Source organism: Palaemon carinicauda, chromosome 4 (genome assembly GCF_036898095.1).
Source record: "Palaemon carinicauda isolate YSFRI2023 chromosome 4, ASM3689809v2, whole genome shotgun sequence".
Classification (NCBI taxonomy): Eukaryota; Metazoa; Arthropoda; class Malacostraca; order Decapoda; family Palaemonidae; genus Palaemon; species Palaemon carinicauda.
This window is the reverse complement of record NC_090728.1, coordinates 104,770,905-104,780,830: the sequence shown is the minus strand read 5'-3', so window position 1 is coordinate 104,780,830 and position 9,926 is coordinate 104,770,905. Positions and strand designations below refer to the sequence as shown.

General features: G+C 31.5%; 1 pseudogene; it reads left to right on the top strand.

Annotated features, from left to right (window-relative positions):
* Positions 1 to 9,406: 9,406 nt before the first annotated feature.
* Positions 9,407 to 9,926, top strand: part of LOC137639599 (uncharacterized) — a 1,928-nt pseudogene continuing 1,408 nt past the window's right edge.

Below are 9,926 nucleotides of genomic sequence, written 5' to 3'. Positions count from 1 at the left end.
CCCAAATGAACTGAAGGCTCCTCTCCTGTTATTAGCATTATTGCAAATAAAGAAGCTGTGTGTAACAATTGTCGAATCTCACTTCTGAAAATAATTTTCAGTTAACCTAATTTCTGATGTATTTCATTATTCAACAAATTTCGATTTGAAAAATATAGAAATAAATTCGCCTCAGCGCTGAGACACATTTGAGATAACATCCTATCATGGTTATAGCAGAGTTACGTAATCTTTCAGTTTTCATCCCCCGTTTTTTTTTTTTTTTTTTTTTTTTTTTTTTTTTTTTTTACGACTGATACGTGTGGGAAAATTAGTTACTAATACCTTTCTGCTTAATATTATATGGTTAATGTCACATTTAACGGCCGTTCGCCAGTTTTAGCCTGTCTATGAAATATTCCTAATTTTGTACATACTTTAATATAAGATTAATTTATACATGTATGCTGCCTATACTGTCACAACTTGTCACTTGCATGTATCATAAACTATTCACCATGCAAATCTTCTCAATTAAAATGTGTAAAAAATACTTCCTAATTTCCTAGACGTTCGGCTCTAGCTATGACTAAAACATTTATCTATGCTAGGAGTTTTACTTGCGAGGTATATATGTGCACTAGAACACTTGAACTTTGGACAACAATAAAATACGAGTAATTCAATAAAAAAAAAACTCATGATTTTGATACTCTCCTTTAACTTTTCCAAGATATAGAGACACATACAATAACATTCTGAAAAGAAACGTTACTTCAAGGTACAGTATTACTATTCTTAATTTGCCAGTGCGATATTCACGAAAAAAAACATACTGCACTCGGGTATTGATCTAAACACCGATCTCTCTCTCTCTCTCTCTCTCTCTCTCTCTCTCTCTCTCTCTCTCTCTCTCTCTTCTTAAATATAGTTATTTAAAGAACGTAACATTCGATTACTTATTTTATAAAGCACCAGGGTGTCCTACAATCATGTAAAACAATGACATTCCTGTGGTAAACTCCTATTTTGAACTTTGACCTCTAAGTATGAGTTTGCTATTCCCTTGTCTTTATTTTACTCATGAGCTTCCTTTATGAAGCATGAATGCCAAAAATTATGTATGTATTTCCAATAGTTTAAAAGGTTAAATTCCGATGTAACATTAGATATCCCTGTATGAGCTTGACTTTAACCTAAATTCGCAAATTCATCTCATTAGTGGGATTTGCAGGTCAAATATGTCCCTATCTTCAAATAGCATAATGATTGTAGACACACGCATACACAGAATGGTCAGTTACTAGACTGCTGTAGGCCTAGATTCAAGGGGCAAATAGAAGGAAACAACTGTATAAGACAGACATACAACTGAACAATTTTGATTTGTTTTAAAGTGATATGAAACAGGGTGATTGGAAAATATAGCAGTCATAGTTGTAATTAATCCGCCTTTATTTGTTCGCTTTTGACATGGCACTTATATGACTTCGCAATCCCAACACAAACTGATTCCTGACAAATTACAAATTATTCAACAAGTTATCAAAGTACCAGTTTCTGATAAGTCATAAATCAAATACTTCAAAACAGTGGTAACTCTTCCAATTCAGCATTAGTACATATGCCAACAGTAAATAGATTACATGCAATTTAAACATAGATACAAAATCGATGGAAAACTAATTCACTCACGAAAGTTTATCTGTTTGAAATTATATGAGAAACCATTTTGATTGACTGTTCCAGGCTAAAATTCTTTTATTGATTAAATATATATATATATATATATATATATATATATATATATATATATATATATATATATATATACATATATATATAACATATATGTATATATATACAGTATATATATATATATATATATATATATATATATATATATATATATATATTATATATATATATATATATATATATATATACATATATGTTATATATATATGTATATATATATATATATATATATATATATATATATATATATATATATATATATATATATATATGTATGTATATATATATATATATATATATATATATATATATATATATATATATATATATATATATAGCCTACAAATGTATCTATTTGTGCACACAAACATTTACATAAATACACACATACACTCAAACACGCACAAAAGTTCAACCCTTCCCACCCCTCTCCTTTTCCTAGCTACAACACGCTAGTTTGAGCAATTTGTGGAAGGTTGTTATTTTCAGTATTTGCCATTCAGTGTGACAGGATATATATATATATATATATATATATATATATATATATATATATATATATATATATATATATATATATATATATATCCACACTTGCTCTTTATTATATAGGGGAGATAAACATGTTTTTTCCCCAAACGCTTTTTTCACGCCTGAAGAGGTTGCCGAGAAAGTTAAGAATTCTCGTCTAATGCGCTAGTTTATCATTATTGGGTTTTAACCCCCACCCTAAAAAAAAAAAAGAAAAAAATCTTTATATCAATTCATTTTCAATCTGGATTCAAGGAAAATCGTACCAAAAAGAAAGCTTGAAGAAACTGTTTATATAAAATCCCCGTGTCTATCTATTTCCACACTTTGTGTACTTTTTCTTGATCTTTATGTATATCATCAATTAGATTTAATTTCATATGTATCATAGAATGTAGGTCTATATATGGCCCAACGCCAGGCCTTGATGGGCCATTTAGTGTTAATGTGAAAATAGGAGAAACCTTCAAGTTGCATTATGCAGAGTAAGTGGATGAACAGCAAGATGAAAGAGAGGAAGTGTAAATGAAGTTAAAGTTGAAGGCTAAAATATGGGTGCATCTACAGGATGAATAGAAGTTGAAAGATCTTTCATTAACACTAAGCTTCAGTAACCTATGCACCGGAGTGCACAGATGTCCCTAAACCGTTACAGAATCGCCTTATAGAAATCTAGCATTAACATCTCCCTCATACTATAAAACCTTTGTTCTTATTGACTAAGCAATCCTAACGTTTTCAATGCAGCATCCATCCTTCAACCTTTCGTATCACCAATCAACACTATTTTTCTTTCAGTCGCTTTAAGAATAGTTCATTGAACTCAACCATTTTTCTTTGTCACCTGAAATGATATTGCACCATCTGGAAACACAATTCATTACATACTCTTTCCAAAACCCTTTTTTTTTTCTTTTTTTTTCTTTTAATAAGCACGCACTTAAGGTTATTTTGTAATATTAACATTTTTTCCTCAATGAACCATCCATCCAAATATCAACAGTTACATCGGTAGAACACTCTTGGCATAGACCTACTTTTTGTACCCATCAGTTCTTTTCCCTTCTGCATATGCTTACAAAACTTATCTCTTCACAAAATCCTCCAATGCACATCATACAACCATAACATTATCCAAATATTCAGGCTATTCTAATGATGTAACCCCGTTGCACTGTTCAGCTCAATAAAGTTAAGCAACTCAAGTCTAATCCTAGAACTGAAGAACTCTTCTCGGTAATGTTACGGATGTTGATGCTCAAGATTTTAAGGGGAAATTTGTATATATGGTTCATACGCAAATAACATCTGCTGAATGAGAACGAGGCCCTTTGCGTCAATAGGCGTAGGAGTAGATGATGATGATTTTTTTTTCCTGCTTTCCAAGTTCAATACTTTTATATTAAATCATTTGATAGTCATTAAGATGTTTTTATTTGTCTCTTTTATATCATTATGCGTGTTACTTCTGTCTTTTCTTTAGCTCTAGCCACTATATTCTATAGAAGTTTAGGCTACTCAGGGCAAGTGTATTATTTGTAAAACTACATCAGCTTTACCCGATTTGTTTTCCTTTTATTTATCTATTTATTTATTTATTTTTTATTATTTAAACTACTATATTTATGCTTCTGTACGGAGTTGCTTTCCCTGCTGGAGTCATTAGTGTTTTAGCATTCTGCTTTTCCAACTACAGTCAATTTTTTCAGTAAGGCAGGGATGCCCTGTTAGCTCGGAAAATTTCCTAATAGCTGAATGGTCGGAAGTATTTTTGTCCAAATACCATCATTGATTACCAAGTAATGTGAATCGAAACTTATTTACTAATCTAAATTTCTCTCTCAGATATAGGTTTTGTCAATAAATAATGTTGAAAAATATATATAATATATAGTATCGTGATGGTAAATCTAAATTTAATAACAAAACCCGCCGAAGTCAACGACGCGAGCTTGTTTTCTTATGCACGCTGCATAATTTTTTTAGTTTTCCCATATTTCAACACAAATTAAGACAAATTACACTAAGAATAAAGAAAACATGTTATTATAAACTAACTTTGAATACCAGAATCTACTAAAAACCTGGAATTAGTAAAACAAACTATTGGTGAAAATAGCGGTTCGGTAAAAGCATGACTGATAGAATGGGTCCTGGGTAAAACGAGCATTCTACTGTCAAACACCAAAGAGAGAATGGAAGGGAGATTGTAACTCTGCGGTGAAATTATGAATTCGTTTGATTGTGATTTTTATGCAATTTATGCAACACTAAAGTATCCTCAAACTGAAAATATTGCTATTAATAAAATCTAAACCTTTAAAAGAAGAAGAAGAAGGAAAAAAAAGCCTTTTCCATGCGGACTTACATCATAGGTCTATGATATACAATAAGTCTCTATGGAAAGGGTTTTCTATTTTTTTCGTTAAAGTTTAGATTCTAGTGTATTGTGTAAAATATGTAGCTTGCACACATGCTAAATAAATCAATGATGTCACACTCTCATGCATGTGTGTGTTCCAACATCTCGACTGACGTCTCTCTCTTATCTCTTTTTAAATGACTTACATCATATGATGAAAGTCCGTATAGAAAAGGTTTGTTATTTTTTTCGTAAAGTTTTAGATTTTATTGATAGCAATATTTTCGGTTGAGGACACTGTTGTGTTGCATAAATTGCATAAAAATCACAATTAAACGATTTCATAATCTCACCGCAGACTTACAATCTCCCTTCCGTTCTCTCTTTGGTGTTTGGCAGTAGAATACTCGTTTTACCCACTCCAGGACCCACTCTATCTGAGTCTTGCTTTTACCGAACCGCTATTTTCACCAACTGTTTGTTTTATTAATTCAACGTTTTTAGTAGATTCTGGTATTCAAAGTAAGTTTATAATAACATGTTTTTATTTATTCTTAGTATAATTTGTCTTGATTTGTGTTGAAATATGTGAAAAGTAGAAAAAAATATGCAGCGTGCATCCGAAAACAAGCTCGTGTCGTTTACCATCACGATCCTTTATAATATATTTATTTTTTTAACATTATTTATTGACAAAACCTATATCTGAGAGAGAAATTTAGGTTAGTAAATAAGTTTTGATTCACATTACTTGGTAATTATTTGAAAACAATGATGGTATTCGGACAAAAATGCTTCCGACCAATCAGCTATTAGGAAATTTTTCGAGCTATAAGGGCACCCCCGCTAGTCAGTGCAAATCTTCCTCGCTAAAAAAAAAAAATTTACTTTCGGGTTGCAGTTCGGCTAATATTACTAATAATGAAAACAGTTTCCACTTGTATCGCAAGAATGTTCTCCCATTGGAAAACTATAAAGGTAAAGCATTAGCTTCATTATCAGACTATATATTCAATGATAAAACAAATAGAGTATCAATTCTGCATCGGTGAGAGTTTCAGAAACAACATTTCGTTTATTAGAGGTTCCTTAAGAATTACGATGATACAAAAACCTACGACACAGAAAATGTCACTCAGCAATGAAATTATCCTACCCTTGTTTAATTAGCACGAAAACTGTCTGAGCCTCGAAAGCTGAAGTTTAATATTCTCATTTAATTGTCGGTTACATGAAGATTCCTGCATCACGAGAAAAAAGTGGTTTGTAATGCCATCTGCACCACGCCTCTTTCAGATTGTGTTGGTATTACAAGCATTCATCCACAAGATTACAACTAACAACTACAGTATACTATCAAGATCGATGATAAGTGAAGTTTATCCGTATTGCAAGCACAGATAATTTAGAATAATAGTAAATATTTTTTTCTAGGTGCAATTATGACAAATACCTTATATTTCCAAACAAAGTGCAGATATTCACTGAAAGAGTGAGCAATGTTAGTAAAACATGCCAACTAAAAAGATAAGTGAGCTGACAGTGTTTTCGTTGAGAAAATGAAAGAAATTTGATCGGTTAGATTTCAGTTAGTTCCTGTGTCAAAACAGTTAGCGTCATGCAAAAGTACCAGTTATTCAAATTAATGCATATTTTGAAAAGGTGTTGTAAGCAAAATCAAAGGCCTAAAAAGTAGGATTTACTTTTACATTTCCCGAATGGAAAAAAAAGTTATGTTTTATCCCTCATTTAATGTTACATTTCATGTAAATAGGTTTGTATCATATCGCCATACAGTTGTCAATGATATTATAAAAAAGGAGTCATGATCTTAAGTAGAAATAAATTAGTTTACTTGTTTATAATCTTATAGTTTGTTATAAAATTAGAGTGCAAAAGAAAAACTGTAATACTAGTTGTAGCGAGGAAAACTATGGATGGTTTATTTACTGTCATATCAAAATAAGCTTCTCTATTTTCATTTAGAGTTATAATAGAGATCAAGATATTTCCTACTTATTTTGCTGAATATATATATATATATATATATATATATATATATATATATATATATATATATATATATATATATATATATATATATATATATATATGTATATATATATATATATATATACATATATATATATATATATATATATTTTATATATATATATATATATATATATATATATATATATATATATATATATATATATATATATAACACAAACAACAAATACAGCCGGTTCTAGTCCACTGCAGGACAAAGGCCTTAGACATGTCATTATTCATATCTGGGGTTTGGCCAGTTTTTATCACCACGGTGGCCATTGCGGATTGGTAATGGTCGCAGACTTTTGTCTGATCGGTCGTAGAAATCCAACCTTGTATGGGTGGCCCTGACTAGTGCAGATTCTCTGAAATAGGCGATACACAAACTCTTTAACCATGTTAACGTATTTCCGCACAGAAATGTGTGAATGTGTGTGTATGTATGCGTGTATATATATATATATATATATATATATATATATATATATATATATATATATATATATATATATTTATATATATATATATATATATATATATATATACACACACACATATATATATGTATATATATATATATATATATATATATATATATATATATATATTGAAAATAATATCTTATTAAACCGTGTCATAGAAGGAAAGGATGTAAAATCCTCATTGAAAACAGAACCTCATAACATAGGGTTTAGAATTAGCAAGGTTTTTTTTTTTTTTACAGAACTTTACAGCTACTAGTAGTGAAAAGTAACTTACCTAAAGATACTTATTAGTATATACAATTACAGTAGAAGCGGCCAAAGTCATATATAAAAGAGGATGATAAGAATTATGTTAACGTTTTGCCTATGTAAACGGTATCAAAGCAAACGTATTTTATTTGCAATACTACATGATTGTGATATCGTTGCACAAAAATAAGCATAATATAAAAAACTTCGAACTCCCTTCACTTTCAAAGATGAAAGGAAAAGAGTCACACGAAGCACAAAGTTGACTCATTCAATTTCACAAGTGATTGCGAATTAAAAAGTAAAGGGGCCTATCAAGTGGCAATTATGTTTCTCTGACAGTTCGCTTCCCACTTAGGAGCACGTCGTTCAAATAGAGCACGGAAATGCAGACTGATTTTTTGTTATGGATACGATGCTGACCAGAGACATGCAGAAGGGGGTTGGGGTGGGGGGGGGGGGGGTTGCTAGGGGTGCCCAAGCACCTGCCCCTTTTGCTACTGTACTAAAAGTGCCCTTTTGAGAGGGATGCATTATAGGCCCACCGCCTATGCCACCTATCTGTGTCAATGATAATAATAATAATAATAATAATAATAATAATAATAATAATAATAATAATAATAATAATAATTATTATTATTATTATTATTATTATTTTCATTATAATAATAATAATAATAATAATAATAATAATAATAATAATAATAATAATAATAATAAGAAAAAGGAGCTTGTAGAAATGGGTATTATATCTTGGCAACACTGGGTCACCCAAGATCAGCTGAATATATGTCTCACTGTCTGGTAACACTGGGGCCAAGGCAAGCTCAGCTGAGCTCGACTGACAACAGGCCAGGTAAGCTTTCCAATTTATTTTAACTGGTATTGCCTCTACATTAAGGTTTTGACTCTTTTTTTAGCTATAAAAAGGGTGATAACAAAAAGAGGGAGAGAGACAGTGGATCAAGTGAGTCGAGTAAGTTGATAGATTTGGAGAGGAAAATAGGAACGGGGGCCACAGTAATGTGGACTGGAACGCTTGTGTTTCATTTCATTTGTTGCAGAATGTGTCCAATTAAGTTCTTGAGCTGTACGTGATATTTAGTTTTCGATTTTTAAATCAACGATACCCAACTGGATGGTGAAAAAATCTGTTCATTTTTCATTTTCGTTTTTTTTTTCACTTGTTTTCGCCATTTAGCATTCGAAAATCATGTTTATGTTGTGTTATTAATGATGTTTATGCTTATCTGAGTAAATATTGATAACTGCGAATCGGCGATCATGTTGTGGGTCCAGAAAGCCATATTTTAGCGAAATATGCTTATAAACATGCTGTAGATGAAGAATGAAGACTCCTTTATTTAAACGAAAATATATAAAATCTACTTAATTTTACAAAGTCAAGAAATATTCTATTAAATTGGAAAATGCTGTAGGATAGCCATGCTTTCCCAATATAGCTTTAGTCATATCCCCCTCCTTTCTCTACCATACTTAAATGCGGCGGTTGAGTGCTTTTTTAGCCAAATGAATATAACAAAAACTTCTGAGAGATCTTCTCTTAAAATGAAACATCAAATGGGATAATGCATGTAATATACCATAAGAAACCCTGGACTTGAAAGTTTCTTCTCATACACTGATTATTGATGACAAAACGCTGAAAGCAGTCAGTAATGTCACAAGTAATGCAACATGTACAGAAGTTTTAGATATGTGATTTCATTATGTTTGTGAGAAAGGTATGAAAGGTATAGCAAAAAGGTTAATTTCTACATTCATTTATATTTTCTTCATTTGAATAAAGGATATGGATTTCTGTACGTATGTAATCACTTGTAGCTTTTATTGTGTTTTTCTTGTCAATAGGTATTTTACACTGATGCCTAAAATTTAGGGTAATTGACTCAAATTTAGGGTAATCCTGATTTTTTTCTTGGAAGCTTGATTTTCTAATTGTGTTATATTAATAATCTTCAGTATGCCACGGAAGGAGAGAATAAAAAAAAGGAGCAGGAGCGGGGCAGACAAGATGCTGCCAAAGGTAGCAGAACTCTTTATGATTGGATGAAGCCGGGAGTGGCAGCTTCAACATCAGAGCAAGTGAAGGAAGAGGAGGAGGAGAGCTGGGAGGAGACTCAGGAGAGTGAAGAGTCTGAAGCTGAAGATATGGAAGTAGACGACGAACCAAATGAGGTGGACAGTTTAGATAACCTAGAGCAACAAGTTGCTCCACAGGAGCCCCAGACTGAAGCAAGAGCAGAAGTGTCCGAAGTTCAAGAGCCATTTTTAAAGTATCCAAATGACCCTGCCCATGTTGTTAATTATAAGATATGTATTAGTCTTTCATCAGACTCTGCAATAATTATGGCCCATGTCAACCAGTAATTTCATATCCAAAGAATGTAGAGGGACGCTCGTTTCAGAAGAAATGGTACGAAAGGAACTCTTGGTTGAGCGTTCACTTCAGAAAGATGCCATGTTCTGCTTCAGCTGTCGTC